Source organism: Mirounga leonina, unplaced genomic scaffold, assembly GCF_011800145.1.
Source record: "Mirounga leonina isolate KUSES-001 unplaced genomic scaffold, KU_Mleo_1.0 Mir_170, whole genome shotgun sequence".
Classification (NCBI taxonomy): Eukaryota; Metazoa; Chordata; class Mammalia; order Carnivora; family Phocidae; genus Mirounga; species Mirounga leonina.
Genome location: NW_023270433.1, coordinates 17350485 through 17377268, shown reverse-complemented (window position 1 = coordinate 17377268; position 26784 = coordinate 17350485). Strand labels below are relative to the sequence as shown.

Here is a 26784-nt window from a genome sequence, read left to right as displayed (position 1 = left end):
TTCACTGATTTCTGTGGGGCTTCATGGTGTAATGGAAAGAGCTCTATATTTAGAACAAGATGACATGAGTTCCAGTCCCAGTTTTCCCGCTCTATTAGTTGAATGACCCTTGGACTCTCAGTTTCTTTATCTGTCAAGCAGGCACGAAATCTCCTACTTCTCTGGGGTCTTTTGAGCTTAAAGGAAAAATAATGTTTGCAGAATCACTTTGAAAGCTGTAAAGCCCCTGTACAATTCTGAAGAGTTGTTAGTAACTCTCTAGTCTGTTAGGATGTGAGCCCCCCTACACACCGACACAACTTCGACATGAAAGTGGCCATTCACTTCTCAGGGCTTCATGGCCAAGGCCCCAGTCCTCTCTGCGGAGACGTACCTGCTTCTGTCTCTATGCTGCCCGGGTATCTCTACTCTAAAGGCTTCAACTTCTAAAATTCATAAGCTCCAAAGTTAAAGAATGCTGAAAAGGAGCAATTATTGCAACACGTGTGGACAATATGTGGTGTAGATCATTGCTCTTGCCTGGGACCCTGCTGACAGAGCATAGAGTAGAGGATGGAAGGTGTGGCATTGGAGGAAAGCCCCAGAGCATGGGGGCCAGTGACTTCCCAGCTCACGGGGGTGGGATTTTGTCACATTCTCTACCTTCATCCAGCCTGAGAACCGGAATATCACTGACAGCTTCTGCCTTCTAAGGCCACTGTAACATAGCAATAAAGTAAGCATCGGATTAAAACCTGTATCCAAAAGGTATTCATCTCACTTATACCACTGGTCCTTAGATGGAGTGACAACGTCAGCACAGAGCAGTAAGCACAGGAGACTGATTAAAACAAACCACTGCTGCATTCAACAGCAGGGACAGAAGGAAGTCCTGAGAACTCTCAATGTGGCAAGGGGGCCTTCTCGATCCTTTATCCTGCAGGTGCCAGCCCTAAGCAAAGCTCTTACTCTACTGTTTCCCTGTTGAAAGGTCTTCAATTATTCATGGGCCTCAGAAAAAGGTCAAAACTCGTCACAGTCGCCCTAAATGAGTCCCAGCCACCATTCCAGGTCCACTCTTTCCACCAACCATCCCTTCTGGATTCATCCCCAAATGGGTCCCCATTCCATACCCGTCCCGCCTTTGTGTTGGCTGTTCCCCCAACTTGGTAGACCAATTCTCCCCATCTCCTTGCCTGTTATCCTCAGTCTTATTAAAATCCTACTCGTTTCCAAGGCCCAGCTCAAATGTCATCTCTAGGAAGCCCCTCCTGATCCCAAGCCCCTCCAGATCCCCCTCCATTCCTCCTTCTCTAATCCACAGAGACCTCTATTATTTGGTGCTAATTTTATTTACACAAAGGACAAGATATCAGAAGGCTCAGGTTTGTGCACAATGTTCTAGCATCTCCTACGTGCATGCCTGCCACATCACAGAAACCTCTCAAAGCATCTCTTTCCTTATCTGTAATCATAATATATATATATATATATATATATAAATCATATATAATCATAACCATAATACCTACTTCATGGAGGTGGTGTAAGCAGCAAAAGAGATGGAAGTAAATTTTAATTTTGGAAATAGGATAAATTTGTCATTGTGATTTTAGTATGCCTCCCTAAGCTGTTGCTTTGTTTTGTTTTTTTAACTTCAGTGAGGCCAGTCTACAGTCTTGAGGTCTTTTATTTTCTTTACATTTATCATGCCATGAATTCATAGGGAATAGGTTCCAGAAGTTCGGGCTCCTTTCCATTGGTTCTCACAAAGTGTGCTTCTCTGGGTGGGGCAGGCTGGCGCTTCAGCTGAACCCAAGTACCTTTCTCTTTGGCTTTCTTCTTTTTCTGATCATTTTCCTTCACACGCTTCAGGAAGCTATCTCGGCTCTTTGAGTGTTTAATATGCTCAATGCCTACATTAATTCTCTTGGCAAGAATCTTGCCTTTAACTTGTTTGTTTACAACAATGCCAACAGCATGCTGAGTAACATTGTAGACTCTTCCAGTTTTGCCATGGTAACATCTGTGGGACATTCCTTTTTGAACAGTGCCCACTTCCTTGATGTCCACAATATCACCTTTCTTGTAGATTCATATGTATGTGGCCAAAGGAACAATTCCATGTTTTTTAAAAGGCCTAGAGTACATATAGTGGGTACCTCTCCTCTTTCCCTTTGTGTTGGTCATTTTGGCGAGTTACTGAAAGATGGCGGTTCTGGCCGAAAAGCCAATGAGGCCAGTCTAATCTCTGTATCCTAGGTGCTCAGATCCAATTCTGACCCAGCACAAGTTAGAAATATCTGATGAATGAAAAAATGCAGAAACAAAACAAAAAAAAGTACACACACACGCAAGAAAAACCTTGACTGAATCAAGTAAGAGTCAGGAAACAGGACAGAAGACTCCTTTCAACATGAGAATGACCCCTTTCCCATCAATTAAATTAGGGTTCTCTGATACTCCTTTTCATAACACCTAGTTGTTCTCTTCACATATCCTATCACAACATGAATTGTATCTCTAGTTTGTTGGTCTAATTCATTTCAGCTGCATTTGACAAGTCCCCCAGTGATGGGGACCATTTCTCTTTTGTCCACTGAACCGCTAGCACCTAGAACAGCACTAAATATGTATCTGTTAAATGAAAGAATACGCTGATATTTGTACTTATAAAAACAGAAAACAATATCCAGATGAAAGGTGAAGGCTTTCGTTCAATAACTATTAATGTAAGCAGAGACACCTTCCGTCTTGCCCCCATCCCATCCCCTAGTCTGGGTTACGAGGCCCATGCGTTGTTCCCATTGCCTCTTCCACTTTCCCTGTTGGAAACACTTACACTACATTGCCTTTGTCCTTGCCTGCTTGCCTTCTAGACTGACGTCTCCAAGACAGAACCACCTATCGTTTGTCTTTAGATCCTCACCGCACAGCAGCGGGTGCTGACACACAGTGATAGGACAAAACCACAGCTGTGAAGTTCTGTAATTCAAGGCCCCTCTGCTCACCGACGCTCATATGCTGTTTCTTTTATTTGGCCTCTCTATTCGCCAAAATTTCTCCATGTTCACACAACGGTTGAACAAACAGAACTGAAACTTTGGTTTTATAACTTACGTTGGAAACCACATGTTCATTTGAGAGTTCTATCCTATTTCTGACAAGCGCGACTTTCCCTTCTGTCTAGGACCTATGGACATCATGCGAGATGGAGTGGCATGCATAACGTGCATGTGTGGTGGGGACACTAGGAACTGCAAACACACAGGGAAGCCCTGGGGGGTGAATAATGAGTTCTGATGGAATCTGCCTGCCCCTGAATTTCCAAAGCCAGAAAACCCAGCAGGGTCTCTTGGAGAGAAGTTTTAAAGATGGCTCAGGGTTGGGAAAAAGTGTCCCCTGCAAACGGAAGAAATCAGAGAACTTCCCCAAACATCGTGGAATCAGAAGAGCTGAGGCCGCTGCCACATGGGGGACAGGATACCAGTGGAGAGGCAGAAAATCAAATTTCAGGTCATAGGCACTGAGGGATAATGGTCATGACTGAAGCCAGAGAAGATGCGAGCCAGGGCAGCTGGGAATGAGAGAAGTATCACCTGTAAACACGAGGCACTCTCCTGTGTGATTTGCCACAGTGATCGCAACAACCCTCTCGGCGGGCTGCCACGGTTACACAGAGGATGCCACAGAGGATCAGGAGGCTGAGCAGTCCGCCCAAAGTCACAGGGCTCCTAAGACACCATGTCAGGATTGGGAACCAGACCGGTATGTTCCAAATGCATGACTAACCCTGTTCTAGGACAATGCCTCCTGTCTGACGCTTAAGCTGCCTCTGGCTGATGTGACCAGAAGGAGCCAGAGCTGTGTTCCGATCTTGAGTTATCTTCTGTGAAAAACAAAAACAAAAACAAAACAAAAAACAAAACAAAAAGGAAGGCAGGAAAGGAGGGAGGGAAGGAGGAAAGGGAAAGGTAAGAAGGAAAGGAGGGAGAGAAGAAGAGACAAAGACAGAAAGAGAAAGAAAGAGCGAAAGAGCGAGAGAGAGAGAGAAAAGGAATTCCAGCTCCGTGCCAGCCCCACTGAGACAGGCTATTCAGGGTTGTGACCTGGGGCTTCATATTGGAAACACTCTCTAGGTAATTCTTTTTTTTTTTTTTTTTTAGGATTTTATTTGTTTATTTGAGAAAGAGACAGAGATAGTGAGAGAGAGCAGGAGCAGGGCGGGGAGAGGGAGAAGCAGGACCCTGCTGAGCAGGGAGCCCAATGCAGGACTCGATCCCAGGACCTTGGGATCATGACCTGAGCCGAGGGCAGACGCTTAACCGACTGAGCCACCCGGGCGGCCCTCCAGGTGATTCTTATACCCCAGGGCAGACAACCATGGATCTGGAAGGGACTTCTGCTCTGGCTATGTTTGACTTGTGCTTCTAACATCCTTTCCAGCATCTGGGCTTTATGTCCCAAGTCTCTCTGCCTGCTGGTGCTCAGAGTGAAAGCTCTTCGTAGCAATCTAAGGAAAAGTACTAAAGACACATGCTTTATTAATTACAAAATACATACTTTTTTTTTTTTTTTGTCTTTCGATATATCTGAAATTGAGATGTGTCCTACCAATGATGATGACATACAAACAGTTTCCATCAGCCAGGGCAGGCGGATGTCACTGTGTGTGCCTTGTGTGAACCTGGCCATCATTCCTGGATATAGACACAGCCCTTGGTGTTTCAGGACATAAACTACTTAAGAACTAATCGTGAAAGAAACCTGAGTTCTGACTATTGTCTGACAGCCTTCACTGACAACTGCCTGTAAGATCAGGAAAAGCACCAGCATTAAAACTGGAAGGAAAATCCCAGAGATAATAAAGGAGCCTTCTTTGAAGACATTCATTAAAAAAAAAAAAAAAAGAGTGACATACTATACACACTGCAACACGGAAGAACAGTGAAAGGAGCCCAGTCACCAAGGATCACATACAGTTAAGAGTTCATTAATCTGCAATGTCCAAAACAGGCCAATCCATGGAGATAGAAAGTAGATTAGTGGTTGTGTGGGACTGGGGAAAGGAGAGGAAGAAGGGAGTGGATGTGAACAGGTATGGGGTTTATTTGGGGGGTGCTGACAATGTCCTAAAAATTGATTGTATTGATAGTTACAATTCTGTGACTGTACAAAAAAAAACTATTAAATTGTACATTTTTATATAATAGGGAAATAGTATGGCATGCAACTTATATCTCAATATTGCTGTTAAATAAATTAAAAAAAAACTATGGGGTGGGGTGGGGAAGAAACGCAGTATAACCAATCCTCTGGCTGCCAAAGAGAACAGCAGTATATGGAAAAACCCAGACTTGCAATGACCTTGCATCAGAAAGTGATTCAGGAAAGTAAAAAGCTGAATGTAAAGAAATTTTATGAATATTTGAACATTTATTTTACTTTTATATCACAAAAGTGATATATTATAAAAATATAATCAAAATAAGTGAGCTCTTTCAATAAGTCTAAAAATTTAATTGGTAGGAAAGCACTGGGTTATAGTTTAGTTGGCAGCATTTTCTTTCTTAATGGCACCTAAAATAAAATGGCTCTTAAAATCAAGGACATGTCAATGTGATGAAGATACAGTATTTGAGTCTCAGCTACTGGAGGCCGGTTTCTCCAGTCAGTGACGAGCTGTGAATTACTGGAAAGACCCTCCTCCATTCCCAAGCTCTCACATCTCTCAAGTGGATTTATGTGTAAGGATCCCCCTGGCTCTCAGATGTTCTAGCTGCAATTTAAATTTCTATTCATGTCTGGAGGAAAATTCATCAATCGTTCGATCCTGCACCAGATCACAGGCTTGAAACATAAGGGAAGAGAGGAAAGTATCACATCCACCTAAATTTAAATTTCCTTCTATTGAAAGGGAATATGCTGGAAGAGAAAGGTAAAATGACTTCTTGTACTTTTCCCTTGATTATCTGCAGAGTTTCATTTCTTAATCCTCTCTGAATCCCAGATCCCCAGAGATCTGACAGTGAATGGAATAACACATTAAGGGGAAACTCTGGGCCTGTGGTCAAAATGTGCTCACTGCGGCAGCCAATTGCTTGGGCGGCAGCTTTGGCCCCTGGATGAGTTCTTGGCGTGTAACTGTCCAGCCTGTAGGTGGCTTCCTGATGATCTGTGCGCAGGGCAGCCGCCAGGACACCTACAGCACTAACCCCGGTGGGAGCTCACATGCAGACAGGACTTTCAAAAAGAGAAACATGATGGAAGAGGAGAAAGGCTTATAAGTGCCATCAGAGAGAATCGTTTTTAGTAGGTTCGAGAATTCCTTTGGTTACCAGACTGCACACTTGAGATTATTTTTGTTTAAAATGCAAAGGCCCCTGTTTATTTCAGCAGTCTTCAAAATAAGTGAGAAACCGGAAAGGCCTAAATGCCCAACACTGGCGAAATGGTAGATAAAATCTGGGCTATCCATATTATCAAACTGTATACGGACACTAAAATGTTTGCAAGTAGTTTGCAAAACTTTTTTTTTTTTTTTTTGAGGAAAGGTTTGGATTCCACCATCAAATAAAAAAAAAAAGTAGAAAAAAATGTAAAATACGTTATGTTTTCCACTATATAAAGAATATGCATTGACTGGGAAGGAAATATACCAAAATTCTGATCATCTCAGACCTGTTTAGTTCTAAGAGCTTTGTTACTATTTCTGCATTCCCATTCTATAATGAATGTGCAACACCATATTCTTTGTTTGGTTTGTTTTTAAGTAGGCTCCATGCCCAGCATGGAGCCCAATGTGGGGCTTGAACTCATGACCCTGAGATGAAGACCTGAGCTGAGATTAAGAGTTGGATGCTTGGGGCACCTGGGTGGCTCAGTCAGCTGAGCGTCAGACTCTTGGTTTTCGCTCAGGTCGTGATCTCAGGGTTGTGGGGTCAAGCCCTGCATATTCAATCTGGAGTCTGCTTGATATTCTTTCCCTCTCTGTCTGCTCCTCCCCCTTGTATGCATGCAGATGTGCATTCTCTTTTGTCTCTCTCAAAATAAATAAATATAATTTTTAAAAAAGAGGGGAACCTGGGTGGCACAATCGGTTGAGCCTCTGACTCTTGGTTTTGGCTCAGGTTGTGATCTCAGGGTCGTGGGATTGAGGCCCCTGTCAGGCTCCTTGCTCAGTGTGGAACTTGCTTAAGTTTCTATCTCCCTCTCTCTCTGCCCCTCCCCCTACTCACTCACTCTCTCTCTCGCTCTCAAATAAATAAATCTTAAAAAAAAAAAGTTGGACCCTTAAAAAAATTAAATCCATTTATTATAGATAATTTAAGGAAATGAGGAATGAGGAAGATATAAATCTGCCAGATTTATATATTCTGGTACATACTCTTACAGTCGCTGTTGCTTGAATCAAGACACAACATGCATGCATGCATGCACGTGGAAGTATGAACCACTATGAAGTTTACCCAGCCTATAACTCTACTTTCTGAGAACTGGCCCCAACACACACAGTACTGAGCGTTTTAGCCATGGTTTTCCCAGGTAACCCTACATCTTTAATCATAGCTGACTGAATCAAGAGTAAAGACTTAACCCAAGGTGGCCCAATCGTATTTTTTGTCCAGGAACTTAAAGCTAGCAAGACCAAGGTACTGGGAAGACAGGTGGCTGGCTGAGACACTGAACCAGGCAGTAACTCTACACCATGAGGAGAGGCAACAGATGATGGGCTTCTGGAAGATTAAGAGAACAGCACCTGTGATTCCCAGTAACTCCCAGTTCCTAGGTCTTTTTGAATTACAAGACTCCCCTTTCAATTCTCAGTAAAGACATCCACACCCCTGTAGCCAAAAGTGCCTTAAGATATACCATAGAATAATTTGAAACTGGCTTTCTTCAGTGGTAATATTCAGATGATTTCCTTTGTAGTTAACATTGGCCTGAACATCCTCACATGTAAATATTTTATGAGCATTTTTTCCCAGAATAAGTTGTCTTCTAATACATATTGATAATTTGCCTTTAAGGAAGTATTATTAATTTACATCATAATCACCAAACTATAATCAACAAACTATAATAAAGTCTAATAAACTTTAAATAATTTTTAATGAAATAAAAAGGTGACAGAAACTTTTAGTGGTTTATAAGGTCCTCTAAGATCCATTGTTCATAAGAGGGCCTAATAAATCCTGTCACTTCAATTGAATAAACGGTCTTCAAATCAGAACAATTCAAGTTGATATGTTTATTATTTATGGTCAAAGATCATTGGAAGGGTGTTTCAAAAAAAATGTTAAGTTCAATGTGAACTTTAAAAATAACTTAGAAAAATCTGAACAAAGTCAAGTTATAGATTCTTGGAAAAAGAGAGAACGTTTTGGTGTTATTAAAGAGCATTATCAGTCCTGTTCATCAAAGTGTCACTTTAAGAATATTATTTTTGGAATAACCTTGATGTTTCATCTTTTGAATCATCCAGTCCCCCCAAAGAGTCCTACAGTATCTGTATTGGAGAGCAATATAGCTTTTTTGGAACTATTTTAAACTGAATATTAGCTCTACTAAATACGCATCCTAAGGACCATCTGGCAAGTTTTTTGATGAAAAGGAAAGCTTTAAAGAAAATGAGGGGAGTTCTTCATACTCATGGGTTTCAGGATTATAGCATAAAGGGAGACTAATACTCTCCTCTGTTGATTATGACATAGTTTTGAAACAGATCATCCCTAAGAAAAAGAAGCTTAAGTGAATTCAGGAGGGTTATTATCTCTTCAAGATCCTGATCTCAATTCTTTTGGATATATACTCAGACATGGAATGAATGGATAATATGGTAGTTGAATTTTTAATTTTTTGAGGAGCCTCTGTACTGTCTCAAAGTGACTGCACCATTTTACATTCCCATCCACAGGGCACAGGGCTTCCTATTTCTCCACATTCCCACCAACACTCGTTTCTTTTGTTCTTTTGATAAAAGCCATCCTAACAGGTGTGAGGTGATGACTCACTGTGGTTTTGATTGATAATAGCCAAGATGTGGAAATAACCAAATGTCCATCACTGGATGAAAAGATAAGGGAATTGTGGAATATACAAATAATGGAGTAGTAGTCTTTAAAAAGAAGGAAATTCTGACATATGTGACAACATGAATGGACCATGAGGACATTATGCTGAAATAAACCAGTCACAGAAGGAAAATACTACATGATTCCACCTATATGAGATATCAAAAATAGTCAAACACAGAATCAGAGAGTAAAAGGATGGTTTTGAGGGGCTTTGGGAGGGGATAATGGGGAGTTGCTAATCAATGGGCATAATGTTTCAATTTTGCAAGGAATAAGTTATAGAGATCTGATGTACATTGTACCTATAGTTAATAATACTGTATTGAACATTTAAAAATTCCCTAAGAGAGCAGAACTCACGTTAAATGTTCTTACCACAATTAAATATCTTTTAAAAAAAAAAAAAAAGCTTAAAACTGCTTAAAAGTCAGAAGTCTGGCAAGGTAGAATAATGCAGTGCTATGCCATATACTATTTGCTTAGTTGAACCAGTGCTCCCTTTTAAATCATGTTCCCTTAAGACAATAGTCTTTATTTTCCTCATCCCCTTCTCCAGTGGCCTCTCTTGAAAAATCATCCTCATCCACAGATGGTCAACATTATGATGGAATTTTGTTTTCCTCTCATGTGAATTTGGAGCTGATAGAAGCTTCTCAGCTCCTTGCTGGGACCTGCTGACAAACCCGCTGGCCCCAGAACTCTCTGTGACGTCAGGATGATGCTTCTGAGGTTCCTGTTGGTACCTTCTGCTGAGCCACGGGACCCAGCTGGACAGGCAGTGATGAGGACTTAGAGTTCACACTTTGTCACTGCCCCCACAAAGCCAATGTGACCTGGAGTGGCTGACTGAATCCCTATCTTTTCCCCATTAAAACATGACAGAGTCTAGTTTTCACAGAAAGAGTGGGGAATGGGTTAACAATTTCAAATTCCCGTTGGAAGCACTTGGGAAGGAACTGCCAAACAAGACCTCTTTTGTAAACTAAGGGGGTTGCACTCAGAACTCTCCAACGGCACTTCCCGGCTGACATTCTAGTATTCAATGATGAATCAACCCGAAACTTGCATTGAGGTGGTCATACTAAGGAGAATACGGCGTCTGGGGAGAAGTGAGATAGCTGCATAAAAAACGGGGTATTCCCCAGACAGGAGGAGGAGACAGGAGACAACCTAGTAGCCCTCCATGGGTAATCAAGTGACTCACCTATGACAGCACCTCTCCCTCCCTCCAAAAAGAGGTTTATCATCAAGAACTGCCACTGACAAAAAACACAGGTATCTTAGGACAGTGGTAGGCTTTCTCTGAAATGGTCACCTCTACCCCGTTTTTACGGGCAATTTGCTACACTTGCACATGCCAGAATACAAGGAAAGGGTGACTTGGGCTCCTCTATTTACACAGATTTGAAGTGCCTTGGACCATTCTATCACATACCTGGCAGTCACACATTTTGGTTCCTCAGTTGTTTGGTTGATCCATTTTTAGGGGTATCAGAAGTTTACACTGGAACACAGTACAGATACAAAGACCTTATACTTTTGACATGAAAGGTCACCCTTTGGATTAGGTGCTAGGGACCAGGCCTCCAGACCACAGGAGCAAACACAACAGCAATTTTCCAGGAGCCAAATCAGTGGGAAACGTGGCAAAGAAGATGAAGCCGAGAGCTATTTTTGTGGCTGTCTTAAGGACATAAAAAGTCACAAATCATAAAAAGGTCTCAGAGGGATTTCCCCCATCTTTCTTCCCAGCTGCAGAAACAAATTTCCCTAGCTTGTTTTGGAATCTGAGCCAGAAGACCCTTAGTGAGAATGCCAAGGGCCTGCTCCTAGCCCAGCTACCTGCTCCCTGGATGCCTGAGCAAACATGGATGGGCCCTGCTCCTTTGCAGCCTCTGGGACAGTTCCTTCCAGCTTCCCAGTGATGTTCTTGGACTGCATAGTAGCTCCTGGCCCAGAGTTAGGCCAGGCTCTCAGATGTGCCAACTCACAGCCAGGGATGCCAGACCTGGCATGGGGGGCCGCCTGCCTGGGGCCATGGGCTATCCTCAAGAAAACAGAGAGCTTGAGAAGGCCTAAGGTTTTGGCCCCAAGCTGTGGTCTGATGCCAGTGGGTTTCTGTACCTATTACACATGGTGTTGTGGAAATACCCTAAAGATCTATATAGAAAGCACTGCTTGCACAATTGGAGAAAGAATTGCAGACTAGAATCTTCATATGCATCCCACCGTTCTACACTCAGTGCCTAATTTGGGATATCCCAATTCCTTCTCATTATCTGAAATCATTCATTTTTCAAACACTTCAAAGCAATAGACTCCACCTTTCCAAAAAATCTTACCCATATATCCTATATGAACCCCAGTGAGAGTGGGGCCATCAGATTATAGCCAACACCTCCCCCATCCCATCAGCTAGCCCACTCCACAGCTTGTGGTCCCCTGAGGTCTAGCCACAGATCCCTTAAGCTCTGAGAAACATATTTGAAAACCATGGTTTAAGGATTTTTATAAACAACTTAAATCTTTCTAAAATCCAATTTCAAAATTGCCAATTTTTAGCAGGGGAAAAAAATTAAGTTAATTTGCATGTAGTCAAGTGTCAGAATGCATTCAACAAACATTTTCAGAGTATAGGGTGCAGGCCAGGCACTGTGCCAGGCAGTGGAGATGAAGAGATAAATAAGACACAGTTCTAATACTGAATTGTTGCTGAGTGGCATTAGGGAAGCTCCTTGCATCTCTTGTTTTATGTCCTTGTGAAGTAAATGTGCTAACAATGTGAGTGCTGATGATTACTGTCATCTGGAGTCTCTTCAGCTGCCACTATAAGCCGCTGAGTTCCAGAGTGGGATATCAGACTGAAGGCCTAGATTCAACTTCTGGTCTCCTGGCTTCCAAAAGAGCAGTGTTTCAGACTCCCTGACTGCCTAGTATGGGAGAGGTCAGCAAGGAGATACTGATGAAAATGACTTAGGAATAGCAGGGATAGTGGTGATGTCCGGTTGCCCAAAGGTGAAGTGCTGAAGATAGTCTATCTTAAATGATGGTGTGAAAGGACTCCATGGGAACTGGGTGCCAGAGCCTAGCAGAAATGACACCACCAAACCAAATGTATCCGTGTAAGAGATAATGAGTTCCCAATACAGATCACATTCTTTTTTACTCTCCAAATGCCTTAAAATTTGCAAAGTATTTTCACTGGTAGTATCACATTTGATCCTCCTAGCAAGGATTTAGGTGCATAGAAGGGACACTGTCCCCATTTCAGCCATGTATAAACTAAGTCTCAGAGTTAGAAAAAGACTTCCCAAGGTCAGACAACTGAAAAGTAGCAGATGCTGGACATCTCAACAAATCAGCAGTCTCCACACTTTCTGTTCAAGTTGAATAAGGCACTAAGTGAGAAATCGGCGTGCGTCTAAACTTTGGCCTGGGAGTGTGAAGATGGGAGTGACTTTGAGAGAATTAAAGAAGAAAGGGATTGGCATTTATTGAGTATAACCATCATATCCTATTACTGCCAGGACCTTTATAGTAGAATAGGGAAGGCAGGCACATCAAGAGGTAACAGTATCTAGTGTAATGAATCCTAGACCAGAGAAATGTACAGGAGCTAGTTTAATTGCAGCAACCAGGTGACAGGTGTGTTTTATTCCCAACTCACTGAAGACACTGAGACTCAGAGAGGCTAAGGAACCAGGCCCCAGGTCATGCAGCCAGTACCTGGGAGAAGAAGGAGTTGAACTCCAGTCACTCTGACTCCAAAGCCCTTGCTCTTTGGATTTCACCTAGCTGCCCTTAGCTTTAATGAAAGCATCTGCAGGCATGCTGGCTGGAGGGGGTAGGGATAATATTATTTCATTTATGTTTTATTTATGTGGAGCCATGATATTTATCTAGAAGCTTTCATCTGAGAGAGGTGAAGTGTTTAATAAACACATTCCTTTATTGCCTCTCTCCCCTTCTACTCCTCCACCCGAGTCCTTGGAACCAAGAGGTTGCCAGGGATGGCCAAGGTCACAAGCACGGACAGGTGTATGTGTGATGGTGGCTCCCCAAGTGGGGACACAGCTGTGTTTGGTGATGACAGTGATAATCTCTTACTCTGTATATCTCTGTTGTTTACTAACCTCTTTCATGTCCAACTTTGACCTGATCCCCACCTCAGTCATGTGAAATAAGCAGAGCAAGCAATTTACAGAGGAGGAAACTGAGGCCCAGAGACGTAAATTAATTTGCCTGAAGACACACAGCCTGTCATGAGAGGAGTGTAGACAGAAACCCGGTGTTGTATAATGGCTAAGAGGCTGAGCTTTGCAAGCAGGCAGACCTACCTAGAGTTCTGCACCTACAATGTGTCTTCAGAGCTGTATGCGTGCAATGGTGGACGACATCTCTCTGATGTTGTTTCTTGATTTGTGAAGTGGACACACTAATCACTCCTACATCAGTAAGCTGTGAAGAATCCACAAGGGGATGACATATCAAGTGTAAAGAACTTATCGTAGTGCCTGGCATGTAGGGAGCTCTCAATTAACAGCAGCTTGAATGAAGACCCCAACCAAGACCTCCTCCCACTATAACCACTGTCTGGAAGGAAGGAGCGGGGCTTACATACACCAGAAGAGGTCTGTCTGGAGGCAGGTCAAGGTGCAGGGCTTACCTCCAGCTACCACCCAAGCTGGGGTTCCCAGCCCCCAATCGCTCCCCCTCAGGCATCAGCCCCTGCGTGGGGTGCTTCTCAGGCATGTACTCCCCAGCTCACCCCCAAAGTGGCCCTGCCCACCTGTCTTCAGTCCTCCCCAGCTGGCAGCCCCACTTTGCCTGGGAGAAGAGCAGCAAACCTGCGTCCTCAGGTGCTCTCCTCCTAGCTCCCCCACCAGGAGATACAGCCAAAGAAAACCAAAGCACTCTGTTTGTTTTCTAAGCCCGAGCCAGGAGCGATTCCCGTAAGGCACGCCTGGCTTAATGGGGCTGTGTCTGGGCCTTGCCTCTAAGCCAGGCTCTGGCAGAGTTAGAAGGCGGCCCTCCTGCCTGGCCCCACCAGGCAGTGGCATTTGCTTAAGGTGATTCAAAGTCCAGGCCGAGGGCACGGAGATGGAGAGAGGCGTGGTTCTGCTTCTGTCTGCGATGACTGACCATGTGACTCCGGACATGCCCCCTCCTCTGCTCTAGACCTCAGTTTCCCCACCTGTACCAAACGCTGCTTCTTCTAAATCAGGAATTCTCCACCCTGGCTGCTTAAGAGAATCACCTGGGGAGCTTTTGAAAAATGAATGCCTGAGCCTCTCCCCCCCCAGATTCTCATCAAATTGGTCTGATACGGGGTCTGGGCAACAGTTTTCAGAAGCTCAATAGGTGAATCCAGTAGGCACCCATGGTTTAGATCCATGGCCCTAAGGGAATTCTGAGAGTCCTATGAACTCTGCCATTCAACCGTTCTATGAAAGAGTTGAAGGAGTACACGCAGAGAATTCTAGGAGAAATCCTGATGGTTCTTTGTCTTTAAACCTCCATCTAATCAAACTGCCTCATTGGACAGATGTGCAAAATGAGGCCCAAAGAGAATGGATCAGTCTAAAGCCATCTAGTGAGTCACTGGTAGCCCATCTAAACCTGGGTCTCCTGAGTCACATTACAAATACCACAATAAAGGTAATAAAAGGATTCAAAGGAGGGAGGAGAAGAAGCTGAAAGTAAAGAAAGGAAAGGCAGAGGAGGGCAAATTTTAAAAGGAAGAGAAGGGCATAAAAGAATAGGCAAGGGAGGAGAAGGGGGGTGTGTAGAAGAGGCAGAAAGAGAAATAAAAGCCACAGCAGGGGCACGAGCCCCTCGGAGAGTTCCCAGTGAGTCAGGGCAGCTCTGAGCCACACTTGGCAGTACAGCGCGTATTCAGCAAATGCAACCAGGGCAAGAGCTCCGATCCCAGCTGGGGCCCCAGGCCCAGGCTGGAGCCTGCATGGGGGCGGTCTGACTCACAGCTGCTGCTTCCTCACCCTGCTTCCAGCCTCTTGCTCAATCCAGGCAGCAGGCGGGACGGATGCTCTTTTGCAAGGTGATCCCAGCAGAGAGGGCCTTGAACCTTTAGGAAAGAATTCTGGCTCAGGGTAGGGAACAGATGGGACAGGGAGACCCTGGGCGACTCCCTAAGAGGCCTACCTTTTTCTGCCTCCAGGCCCTTATCTCATGCCCACTTCCACTGGAGTGCTCTTTCCTGCAGACCTGCTACCTAACATGGTATTCAAGGCTTCCCACAACTGGTCCTGTGATAGCTTTACTCACATTCTCCTCCATGCTTTTTACTCTACCTGAAAGGCCAGTTATTTCCGTAAACATGAATAGAAGTGTCTTATCTCCATCCCTTCGATTATCATGTGCTCACTCTCCCATCCTATTGAATCCATAGGCATCCTTCACACTCCAAACTTATAAAAATCTCACGTGAAATACTCCATCTTAATTTCACTCCTTCCAAATGGCCTTCTCAAGATCTCCACGGTCAGAATCACTCCCTTCCTCCTCTGCATTTCCACATCAAGTGTCCTCCCCGTCCCTCTTCTGCAATACCTACCACCCGGGACCATTGGATCAGACCACAGAATTGAAAGCTCCTAGGTGACCATATTATGTCCCTGTGATGTCTCTGGACAGTGGCACTGGACAGACCTAGGTGTCAGTGGACTTGGACAGACACCTGCTTTATGTGCGCTTTGAGTCACAGCACCCTCATCTACAAGACAGGGGTGTCAATTCTTACCTCCTAGGGTAGTTGTGGCCATCACCAGCAGCAGTGTGGGTGAGGAGGAGATCAGGAGAGGAGAAAAAAGAGAAAGTAAGAATGAACCCTAAGAGTAAGGATGCTGTCAGGAAACAGGCTGGTAGATCTGAAGAAACATTTGACTCAACATTGCATGCCCTCCTCCTAACAGCACTGTGAGATAGGCAGGGGTTCCTGTCCCTGAAAATGGAGCAAGACTCTACCTAATGTCAGAAAGCTTGGGCCAAGGCCAGATTAGAACCTGGACCCTCCTGATGTCTGAGATGCCTAGTCTTCCTCTGTGGCTCTGCTGCCTCTCAGGAAGACAAGCAGGCTTGGCCCCACTGTCAGCAGATGTCAGCCTTTGGGCACAATGGGACCTCACTGAGAGCCTAAAGGAGGCAAAACACACTCAGGGAAACCCTGCCCGCCCCTGCCTTCACAGGAAGCCAGGATGTCCAGTGGGGAGAGGAGAAGGGGCATTCCAAGGGCCTGCAGAACCTTTGGGAAAACATTTATTTGGTTTCATCATCCCAAGTCAATTCTCAATCATGGTGACTCTCAAACATTAATAGACATGGAATCACTTGGGGGAGGGGGGGGAGCATGTAAAAAATAAAGATTCCCAGAAATTCTGATTCAGTAGCTTTGGAGTCAACCCTATAATTTGCATTATTAACATGTTCTCCCTGGTGATTCTCATAGAAATGGACCACACATTGCAAAACACTTTAACCCATGCTCCGACCTAAACCATCTCCTCTCCTCCCAGCCTAGCCTGCCCCCCACTCAGAATTATCTTTTACTGAGAACATTGATTAAATCGATATGTATACTCTGTTCCCTTTCTTCTGCCATCACCTATCATTTTCCCCCATCCCGTTTTGTCTGGGCCTGGACTGGAGGAGAAGAATATGATGGGGCAACAGCACCCCTCCGCCTCAGTAAGGCCAGACCCAACCCACAGGCTTCAGGTCCTGGAAGCCCCACATCTTGACTCTTTTGGGACTTATTTCTATCAGTTACTATAGTTCCCTTCCTCCAGAATCACTTCTTCTTCTATACACCTTTCCTCTTGGGGGACTGGCCCCAAGCTCCACATAGTCCGTGATCCTGGCTCAACCTTCAAAGTCTATATCCACTCTTCCCATTCAGTCTTCTGCTCCAGCAACCCTCCACCAAAACACACACACACACACACACAGAGAGACACACACAGACACACACACACACACACCACTGCCACCGCCACCACTTTCGCTGTCCTCTGGATTCCACCTCTCAGCATCCCTGCCCACTCCATCCTCCCTGCCATAACTCTAGTTTAGTCCTTATTTCTCCTGGGACCACCACAGTTCAGTGAGACTGGAGAGGAGTATGAGGGATGAAATCAAGGGGGGAGCAAGGGAGCAGGATCTTCTCATCTCAGATTCTCAGGAAACTGGAGGAGCTGTGGAGAATTAGGGGGACTCAGAGAAAGGGAAGATGATGTCTAACTAAGTTTGAAGCTCTATCCATAAAGATATGGCCAACAAATTTTAAAATAGCTTGCCATATTGTATCTATACATTATGTATACACATATACACACATATATGTGTACATTTACACATATATACATGAATATGTGTGTACATATACATGTGCACACATACATATATACACACATAAACATGTGCACATAACATACAGATATATATTTTTTTAAGATTTTATTTATATATTTGACAGAGAGAGGCACAGAGAGAGAGAGGGAACACAAGTGGGGGAGTGGCAGAGGGAGAAGCAGGCTTCCCGCAGAGCAGGGAGCCCGATGCGGGGCTCAATCCCAGGACCCTGGGACCATGACCCGAGCCGAAGGCAGATGCTTAACAACTGAGCCACCCAGGTGCCCCATATATATGTTTATATATACACTTCATTGTAACAAATTTCAGAGAAACAAAAGCATCCACAAAGACTTTGCTCCCTTTCTTCAGCAGCTCCCAGAGGCCGGAGTTGGCTCACTGGACTCCTATAACAACAAAGATTCTAAGATTCTTCCATCATGGGATGTGTGAAGGTGTGGGTGAGTGATCAAAGCATTTTCTGAACCAACTTCCATCCCATGCCTCACTTAATCCATCTAAATTAGGCATATTATTAGGGAAATCATGTGTTTTGTTAATTTTCATTTCCTTTCTTTGGGGGTATTAGCGTGTGTTGGGGGGGTAGGTGAGTGCTTATCTTAGTTGAAAGCGAGTTTAGAAAAAATGTTTTTGTCAAACTCTTTTATTTAAACAGAGAACCACTTTAATAAGTAAGATCTTATGGGGAAACCCACCAGGTAAAAGCAAGGCTCTCTGCTAGTAGCAGGAGGTGAGTGGATACAATTTCCTGTCTTCTAATTTGCCTCCCTCAAGGGTTCTTGAGGTGCCTCAAAGTGTCCCTCAAGTTCTAATAACAGTTTTGGAAACTATTGATCTCCTCCAAACTCCTTGAGAATCAGAGAAAGAGGGAGACTTGTTGGAGCTCACACAGCCATAGAAGAACTAGAATTTGAATCCCTGATGACCAACTCCCACACCAGTGTTCCTCCAGCTGAGTGGTTCTGCTATGTGTGCTGGGGTGATAAATCCACGGCCACAGCAAAGGAACATGCCCAGCCTCTGAAGGGCAGTCAAGGGATTTTGGTGGGATTTTCTAGCTTTCCATGGAAATACATGAGATTATTTGTGTTATGACAAGAATGGGAAAGGTTTGGGGGTAAGGGGGGCGAGCATTATGGCTGAAAGCAAGAGGCCCAGTACAGAGAAGACTGAGGCAGGGTCAGAAAATGAGGCTAGGTGAGACAGAGAGGGTTTGAGGGTTTCCCCTGGCTGAGAGTCTTAAGAGATGTATGACCAGCGTAGGCAAATCTCTCCTGAAGAACAAGTTTTTCCTCCCTCTCTTTGCTTTTTTGTTTCATATTTTTCTTTTTTTAATGGTCTGCAAATCTACAGACATGCCAGGGAAGAGGCGAGAGTCTACCTTTGACTCTAAAACAAGACTGATCAATAATCAGTCTTATCTCAGTTCACTTTAGTTCCCAAATTAAGAATAAATAAAAAGGATGCAACTTTAGATGTTTACAGCGTTTACCTACAAGGGACCCTAGGTGAGACAGTGAAGTCCAGACAGCATGCGGCCAAGGGTCGGTGCTCATTTTCCTTCACTTTTCCCTTCTGAGTCTCGGCTTCTCCCATCTGTTGTATCACCATTATCCTCAGCACATTTTTACTGAGAAGCAACTATGCGTAGGGCAGTGTTAGGCCCTGAGAAATGAAAAGCACGTGAGAAAAAAACTCTCAAAACACTTACCAGCACGGAGCTCTGCAATGCAATAGAAAGAGGGCACCTGGGTGGCTCAGTGGTTAAGCATCTGCCTTCGGCTCAGGTCATGATCCCAGGGTCCTGGGATCGAGCCCCGCATCGGGCTCCCTGCTTGGCGGGAAGCCTGCTTCTCCCTCTCCCACTCCCCCTACTTGTGTTCCCTCTCTCGCTGTCTCTCTCTCTCTGTCAAATAAATAAATAAATAAATTCTTTAAAAAAAAGAAAAAAAGAAAGAGTGCTGGCTTTGGAACAGAAAAGACCTGAGTCCAAGTCAAATTTCTACTCGCCCAGGCCACCGTGACTTGGGCAGAGTGCTGCAGCTGGATCTCCATGCTCCCACGCACGAGGCTGTGATACTAACACTCACTGAGCACAGCCTTGGGCATGTGGCCGGTGCCCAACAAAAGTTACCGCCTTTCTTCCCTCTCTTAGGAAACCCTGCGGAAGTCAAAGCTGGAGTGAACTTGTCTCTCAGCTCTTTGACCTTGAGCAAAAGTTACCATGGAAAACAGAACACCTAAGCCCCTACTTACATTTAGTTTTGTACATTGGGCCTTTCTAAGTTGTGTTTTAATGAAAGGTTCTGCTGGTATTAAAAGGAGGAGGCTGGGGGACTTGGGTGGCTCAGTCGGTTAAGCGCCTGACTCTTGATTTCGGCTCAGGTCATGATCTCCGTGTTGTGGGATCGAGCCCTGCATTGGGCTCTGTGCTGGGGTTGGGGCCTGCTTAAGATTCTCTCTCTCCCTCTCCCTCTGCCTCTTCTACCCTGCTGGTGGTATCTCTAGAAAAAATAATAATAAAATAAATTAAAAATAAAATAATAAAATAAAAGGAGATGGAAGGGCAGGGGGAGAAAAGGAGGGCAGGGAGGGAAAGAGAGATATCAAAAACAAAAGCAAAAAGAAATTGAGAAATCAAAAAAGAAAGAAATCAAGGAGATTGGTAAGCAAAGGGTCTTCTACTACTGAAAGGTGGACATATCTAAAGGTGTAAGTTGCTCCAGAGCATTGAATGATGAGTGAATGAATGATTAAACTATTAACTGTCAGAGTTCAGCATGCTTGTGACTGATTTACTCTCAAGTATTTATAATTTAGCACAAATTACCTTCTCACTAAAATAATCACTTAATTCCACTGTACTTTTTAAATAGGGTAGAAAAATATGCAACAATAACCAGAATGCTGAAAACCTAATATTTATCTTAACACCACAGACACAGAGTGGTGAGGTGGGGGAAAAAAAAAAATGACATAACCTCTTTCTTGACAAAATCCTTACCCAGTGAGGTCCTGCTCCTGAAAAATGAATCGTTCCTTTCATAGAGGCAACTGGTGTGTGCTCAGGGGGCAGGGGAAAACCCACTCTGGAGTCCAGTGTCCTGGGTCTAGTCCCGCCATTGTCACAGAGTGTGATCGGCAGTCAGTCCCTTCCCTGGTAGAAACCATTCTCTTGGGTTACATGGGGTTTACCAAAGTGTGGGATATACCAGAATTAAATCGCTTAATGATAAAAAAACAAAAAAAAACTTTCTAATTTTCTTTCAGTTCTTTCAATTCAGTCACAGAGAATGGCTTGGTTTAGTGCTGATGTTCTTTTGACAATTCTGTAACATGTGGCTACCTTCCTTCTTTAAAAGAACAAGCCTCTGGCTCAGAACCTTCTGGAGGCAATACCGTCTGTCCAGAATTAATCTAAAATTGTTTTGTTTTCACTGTATTGATTTTTAGAGTTAGCTTCTATTTATGGCATGTAATCCTGGTTTTTTCATTTACTGGTAGTGACATAAATTTCCATTTTGAAATCATTGATTTAACCAAAAATAAAAATAATAACAAAAAGAAAGGAGTCAATTTCAAGAAGGGCACACCGGGTTACTAAGATCTCAGGTATGGCAGAACTGTGAAGACGATGCTCAAATGACGGCTAGGAGAAAGTGTGCTTGATGACTTTCTACGGTCCTTCGAGGAGGGAAACTCTGGGATTATCGGAGCTCTTCAAACTCTGAAGCCTCCAGCCAGGACATTCTGAAGGGGATCAAATGAACTTTGGTTTTCAGGGAAACCAGCTTTTGGTTTCCTGGAAAACTAACCTGTATTAATAAAGTGATATCCGGGATGTTCAGGAGCATCTATTCTCCTCAAGCTGTTGCCCACACGGGAGAGAAGTAGGGCTGGAAAGGAGGCCCTGGAAAGAATCTAGGGCTCCTGCACTTTATAGAGTTCACAGAAAACGGCCCCCAGCTGCCCAGAGGCCACCCCAGCAGGCGGTTGAGGCCCTAGGATTTCTCTGAGCTCCCCGGCCTGGGCCTCTCTCCTCCCTGGCCGAGAGGAGAGGCAAGGCCAGCTGCACAGGCCGGCCCACTCATGCGCCGCTGCAATCTCTGAGCCAAGGGGAGTCAGGGACCCGGATACAGTCCCCTTCTCCTGCACACCCACCCCACCTCAGTTGGAAATAGAGCAGAGCAAGCGGGTAAAACCAGGACAACCGCAAACTGCCGAGAATGGGTTTCAGTGGGATGGCGGGGGATTCTCTCCTCCCCACTCAGTATATTCCACTCCCCCCCTCCCCTGCCCCAGGCCATCAGAGTTCACCAGGACCTCTGGCTGGAGCTGACCTCAGGGAAAGCTACTGGATAGTGCTCTGAAGACACTGGGGAGGAGGAGGAGGTCCCCAGCTCTGGACGGGGAGGAGAAAAGGAAGGGGATGGATTTCTCCAAAGATACAACACTCACTAAATAATAAACATAGTCACCTGAATTAAAAAAAAAAAAAAATCCCAATCCTGGACCTGACAGCTGAATGACAGAAGCTGCTGGTTATGGAATGAGGAGAGGCCTCAGGGTGTAAGAGCTTAGGGGGGAATGGATTATTATTCAGGATAATTAGCATCTCGAGTTGGGGGCTGCTAGTTCAGTGAGTATATCGACCCATCAGTGGACACATCACAAACTCACAGTATGGCAACACTGGGCAAAAAGGATCTCCTATGCTCATCCATCAGATCATCTACTCAGCAACACTGACCTCAACACCACCCAGCTTCGAGGCTCAGAGCTAGGTACTGACAGGACAGCGGGGAACAGTCCAGAAGCTGCCTCTGCCCTCCAAGTACTCTACCTTCCAGCAGGAAAAACAGAAAATTTGAATAAATAATTGCAATGACGTGTGGTGGAGAGAGCTCTGAGATGAGCAAGCGCTTGAGTCCCACCTCACCTCTGCTGAGAAGTTTCGGAGAGACCTGGAGAAGTGTCTCTGCATCCCTGGTCTGGAGTTTCCCCATTGGTGGCAAGTGTGGGGGTCTAGATCCATGACTTTTAAGTCCTAGGGACTTGAGAAGTGCCCAGGGCTGCTGGGAAGGAGTCTACAGCCTGTTATCCCTAAGTCCCTGCTTACATGTGGTTTTGTATATTGGGCCTTCCTAAGTTGTGTTTTAAGGAAAGGTTCTGCTGATATTAAAAGGAAGAGGAAGGGGAGAAGGAGAAAAGGAGGGAAGGGAAGGAGGGAGAGAGAGAGAGAGATCAAAAACAAAACAAAAAAGAAAAAAATTGAGAAATCAAGAAAGAAATCATGAAAGAAATCAAGAAGGAGGTTGGTAACTTAACAAGATGGTCACCAAGATTCTCTCTGGTTTTAGTTTTCTAGGACAGTGGTGACACAAATGTTCCAGGCTTTAACCTAGTGATTCTGCGTTATATGAAAATCTATAACTACGACCATATTCACACGCTGAAGGAAGTTTCTACCCACTTCATCCATTTGTTTCTGTGTAAGCACCCAGAAAGCTGAGGTCCTCAGTGTGTACGGGCACACACATACATGACAGTTACAGCATACGTGTAACATACACATACCCCTGTGATGAAGCATTGTTCAGTTCAGCGATGTAATGGTTAAAAGGCACAGTGTTTTGAGTCTAAATTTCCTGGATATGTGACTTGGGGAACTGACTTAACTGTTCCAAGTGTCAGTCTCTTCTCCTGTGAGACCAGAAGGGTAATGAGTAACGTTGCAGGATTCTTGGGTGGATGAAACAACAGAGCAATTACCGGACTCACCATGCTGGGTAGCAAGGAATAGAAACCTGTAAATGGTATTTTCTTTTGCTTTTATGCCTCTTCCTCAATGTCCAGGCATGGATGGCCAGAATACTTCCTCTGTGCCCTTCTTGCTCTCAATTCAGACAGGAGCATAGCCACTTGGAAATTGTCCTTAAAGAAACCCCAGGTTGGTACAGAAGTGAAAGGACTGTACTTTGGAGGATCTTAGATTGAGTCCCTTCATGTTCCTACATAGCTCACCTCAGTAATGCATTGTCCTCTACTGGAATAGTGGGAAACATATATAAGCAAAGATACAAAAAAATTAAAATTACCTGCAATCACTCCATTTCAAAATAACCACTGTTGCCATCTTGGTGTGCATTCCCCATACTTTTTTCTAAGTATATATAAACAAACGTAATATTTTCTATGTCTCTGAGCAATTATAAACCCCCAGGATGAAAGAGGCACAGTGATAATACAGACAAACAAAACACTAAAACAAACACACACGCCCCTCTCATTTTGTTCTCTGGTTCCTCAACAGCTCTGAACTTGCATTTGCTTCAAGCTCTGTCCACATTCCAAGAGACTATGATTGAACATATATTGCTGGATTTCTGTCTTTGTAGAAGTCCCAGTACAGAGCCATAAACACAGAAAGAGAACGACTGTGCCCACCCCACTGTGGATCAGTCTTTCAGCAAATGAGTCCCGGACTCTCGCCATGAGCCATGTCCTAGGTGACAGAGCTTGAGATGAAGGGCACCATCCCCATCCTCCCAGAGCTCTGAGACTGATGTCTGCACACAGCCGCCACCCATCTTGGGTCCCAAATTCAGCAGGTGATATAGTGAACCAGCTGGAGACCCTCAGATAAAATAGCAACGCAAACAGCAGGAGTAGGGGTGCCTGGGTGGCTTAGTCGGTTAAGGGTCCAACTCCTGATTTCTGTTCAGGTCATGATCTCAGGGTCATGAGATGGAGCCCCACATGGGGCTCTGTGCTTGGTGTGCAGTCCGCTTGGGATTCTCTCTCTCCTCTCCCTCTGCCCCTCCCCGCTCCCGCTCACGTGTGTACACACGCTTTCTCTCTCTCCAAAAACAAATAGCAATAGTAGTAGCAGCTACCATTTAGGAGAGCTTATCACTATAACAGAAACTGTGCTCATCACTCTACACTCACTGTCTCTGGTCCTCTCTCTATCTCCACAAGGTAAATACGCTCACCCCTTTTAAAACTGTACTGAAGAGAAAAGCAAAACGTAACCGGCCTCAGGTCACACAGTGAGTGAGTGGTTGAGCTGGAGTTATGGAAGGTTCACTTCAGCAGGATCAGAGCCCACAGTCACAGGCCAGTGACCTGGTATTCCTCTGGCCCAGGACACTCACCTCAGGGAAGCGGACCGAAGCAGCCCAGGAATATCAAGTCTGAGGAAGTCACATCTGCTCAACTCCGCCAAGCCAAGGGTTCTGTTTGGGCCAAACTCTCTCAGACCACCCAGCTCAGCCTACATATCAATCCTGAGCCCAATTACGCCATCCTGGTCTGCTCTGGCTGACAGGAGGCATCTGCCAGCTACCAAATTATCCTCTCTTACTCAAGACACCTTCTACTGTGGGACACAGAAGAATGAGTCAGGGCTAAGGCCAGGATGTGGGTCCTGATGATGTGAGTTTGTCTGAACCTCAGTTTCCTCAGCTGTAAAACACTACCTACTACATAAGCCTGATAGGAGGATCAAACGAACTCTGTAAGATTGCCTGGCTTGTGGTAGATATTTAATAAATGCTCATTCATTTTTTCCATTTAATTTCTTGAGTATCTACTTTGAGTCAGTCATTCTTGCAGCTGGCTCAAAACAGACCAGTCAACAAAACAAAGACAACAAAACAAACAACAGATTGTTGCCTTCGTGGAGGTTACACTTGGGGAGTGGCGGAAACAGTTCTCATTCCGTACTCCTTACCCTCTTTCTTGCTAGCCAGGGACAGAAGAGCTCACCTCCTGTGGAAGGCCTGAGCCTGTGAGGCTGGTGGAGAGGCCCCTTCTCTCAAGTGTAAAATGCTGCTTTTAGAAGGACCCTGGGAAACCCCACACTGTGCCTTTGTTCCATCATAAGTCGTTTGCCCTAACTTTATTCCATCTCACAGACCATTACAGAAGGCGGAGACCTTGGAAATCTCATCAGACCAGATGGACAAGAAAATAATTCAGGGAGAGAGAATTCAACAGACACATGCTGAACACATCTCTCTGCCAGGTCCTATGCTACTGGTGCTGAGAAACAAGATGGAGCACACACCCAGTTGTTTGTTTTTTTCCCCACAATTTATTTAGGGGAAATTCTGATCTGAATTAATTGTGAGCTGTTTATGGCCTTTTTTTTTTCTTTAATTCCACTTAATGTGTTAATGTGTAAGTATATGTACAGCTGCGGAAAAAAAAATAAGTTTGATTATAGGGGTGCTGAGAACCCCAATGAGAATGTTACAAAATATATGATGTAGGCACTGTGCTCGCTTTCTAAAAATCCAGAAAAATATTCTGAATCCAGAAACACATCTAATACCAAGAATTCTGGGTAAGGGATGATGGACTTGTAGTATTATTTTCTCTATTTTACAGATATAAAAAACTGAGCTGCAGGGACCCTAAGAACTTTGTCCACAGTTACATAGCTGTAACAGAATCAGATTTGACGCCCCCCCGTCCCCGTCCCGGAAGCCTGATTTCAGAACGTATATTCTTGGTCTCTATACCATTTGCCCTTCTACTCCCTAAATTATTTATGTGTGCCAGGCACTTTATGTTCTTTTTTTCCCCATTTAGTCCTCACAACAATCAAACAGGTAATTACTACTATTGTCAGTATTTTGTTGATAAAGAAACAATTGCTGGGCGCCTGGGTGGCTCAGATGGTTAAGCGTCTGCCTTCGGCTCAGGTCATGATCCCAGGGTCCTGGGATCGAGTCCCACATCGGGCTCCCTGCTCCTTGGGAGCCTGCTTCTCCCTCTGCCTCTCTCTCTCTCTCTCTCTGTCTCTCCTGAATAAATAAATAAAATCTTAAAAAAAAAAAAAAAAGAAAAGAAACAATTGCTAAAACCAACATATTTAAGGTCATGCTGCTTAATAGGTAGCAGGAGTGAGATTTGAACTTAGGACGATCTGGCTCCAATGCCCTTACCTTTCATCACTGTGTGTGTGTGTGTGTGTATTCTGCCACAGCCCACTAACGTCCGCAATGGACTACAATTACGTATCCCTTCATATTCCTTTGGCTTATCTACATCTCTTGCTTCCTTGCAATTCATTATCCACATAACAGTACAGTGATATTTATAAAATAAAATCTGATCATATCACTAATTCACTATCTCATTCGTTCATTCAATAAACATTTCTTGAGCCCTCACGCCTGGCATTTTTCTGGTCACTAAGAAGACAGTGACAAATAAAAAGAAGTCTAGCCCTTTATGAAGCATCAAAGTCTTCCCCACATTTCCATTGTATTTAAAATAAAATCCAAAAGCCTTAACGTTAGACCGAGGTGAGCTGAACCTCCCCATCCTC

General features: G+C 44.4%; 1 protein-coding gene and 1 pseudogene across 3 annotated transcripts in view; both read right to left on the bottom strand.

The window, feature by feature from the left end:
• The window catches only part of ASTN2 (astrotactin 2), an 868677-nt gene that overhangs the window by 75509 nt on the left and 766384 nt on the right, over positions 1-26784 (bottom strand). The window lies entirely within an intron of this gene.
• LOC118017765 lies at positions 1664-2169 on the bottom strand (annotated as a pseudogene).